Source organism: Kryptolebias marmoratus, linkage group LG9 (assembly GCF_001649575.2).
Source record: "Kryptolebias marmoratus isolate JLee-2015 linkage group LG9, ASM164957v2, whole genome shotgun sequence".
NCBI lineage: Eukaryota > Metazoa > Chordata > Actinopteri > Cyprinodontiformes > Rivulidae > Kryptolebias > Kryptolebias marmoratus.
In genome coordinates this window covers 10,024,227-10,026,445 of record NC_051438.1, presented here as the reverse complement: position 1 = coordinate 10,026,445, position 2,219 = coordinate 10,024,227, and positions in this window count along the sequence as shown.

Below are 2,219 nucleotides of genomic sequence, written 5' to 3'. Positions count from 1 at the left end.
AGCAGCACTCAAGCAGAAAATCTGCAAAATGTATGCAGAGTATAACAAAAAAAAAACAGACAACACGGTATGTTAGAAATCATGAAAACAAAGCCCTGTAATGTCCTAATGCATGGTTTAAGAGATCACTACTGACAGAGGAAGTGTGCTTGTTCCAACTCAGGCCTGCTCCAAGCTCAAGACACACATGCAAGACACAGATAAATGGAGAGGTGTAGTGTACACACACAGTAAAGACATACTTACTCGCATGCATGCACAAGCAGAAGGCAGGGGTGCCATCTATCAGGCCGTGGACGGGGGCCTTGGAAGAGGAAATCTGTCCTGTGATGTGTGTAAACGAGGGCCGCGGCGGCACTGTCACATTGCATTTGGCTGGGATGTGGGAACTATGAGGGGCTACAAGGGATGGACTGTCTGTGTGTGTATAGATATAATAAACTTGGAAGGTGGCTGGAGCTCGGGCAGACGCTGCGATTCTGTCACAGCTGGTGGTGCTCTGATGCTGCCGGGAAGAAAGGCTGAGTGAGGCGGGGAGGAGGACAGGAAGGAAACTGAGCGCAGAGAAGCAAAGAGGGAGGAAGAGGCAGTGATGAAGACAGGAAAAAAAAGTGAGGAATGAGATTAAAAAAAGGGGATGGGAAGGTAGTAACAGCCCTGCAGAAAAACACAGAATTATTGAAACTCAAATGCATATCGCCCTCCACCTTTCATCCCATAGATTAAAACTAAGATCATCTTATATTGAGAAATGAAGACGTTGTCACCGTTTTGGTCAAACCTAAAAAAATAACATTATGTGCAACCTCATGCAATGTTGCAAGATGTCATGCTTGAGAGCACATGTTGTGAGTGGCTCTCAGCAACTAACACACCAAGTTTGAGCTCAATATCTATAAGACTGACTGAATTATAACCATTCTTGTGTTTGTTATTATTAATTAGCTGTGGTGACCATCTTGTATTTGGCTCACTCTAAAACTTAAACAGTTGTAGATGTCCATCCAATGACTACTTTCTAAAGGTTTCATTAAAATCCGCTTAGTGGTTCAAGAGATATTTTGCTAACAACCAGAGTTGACGCTAACACTTAGGCAAATATCTCACACACAAAGTAGCACTCAAAATATGTTTTGTGAATGACTCTTAGCTACTACCACACCAAATTTTAGCTCAATATTGGTAAAACTGATTGAATTATAGCAATTTTTGGGTTTTGCTAAGGTGAGTTGGTTTTGGCAACCATTTTGAACTGTGTTGGATCCAAAAGGTAATTAGTTACAGAGGTACGTCCAATTATTATTCCCTGATGGTCTGATTAATTTCTGTCCAGTGGTTCGTGGGACATTTTGCTAAAAAAAACAGATTTGATTTCAAATAGTTAATGGGAAAATTTTAAACAAAGATCTTGCACAAATTGAGCTCAGAATATGTGCTGATGATCAGTCTCAGTTACTACCACATCACATTTTAGCCCAATAAACTGACCGAGTTAAAGCCATTTTTGTGTTGGCTAATGTCGATTAGCTGTGGCAGCCATCTTGAATAGGAGTTGGGGTTTTTTTTCCAAAAGTGCATCAGATGTATCTGTACATCCAATAATTACTTTCTGAGAGTTTCATTAAAACTTGTCCACAGGGTCGTGATATGTTTTGCAGACAAACTAACGAAGACACACACACACACACACACACACACACACACACACACACACACACACACATACACACACAAGCAGACGACTACACGATCCACCACCTTTCGTGGTGGTGGGAGATAAAGAGATCGAGAAAGGGATGGGATTGTGAAAACAGCCCTGCAGAAAGCACAGAATTAATCACTGTTAGAGTGATGAGGCAAAGCTGGTGTTATACTAGAAGAATATTTACTCCAATTAGAGACAGCTAATGTGTCCCCAGGTATAAAGGCTACCATGCTTCCCTGAGAATAATTAGACGCACAGAGCTTTCATTGTCCAGGAGAGAGCTGCAGAGCTCCCTTTGTACATCATTAACAGCTCGCCGACAACAAAAGCCCAGTTAATAGAATGTAACGTGGTTTCCTCACCCGTCTGTTTCTTCAAACGGTCATTAGGGTAAAGCAAAATATCATTTCTTCCCTCTGCGCTCCAACCCCCCAAACTCCTCCCATCTCCCATGTGCCCCCTCCTAATATATTTTTTCCTTCCAAATTCCTGCCTCCATTCCACCCCCCCCCCC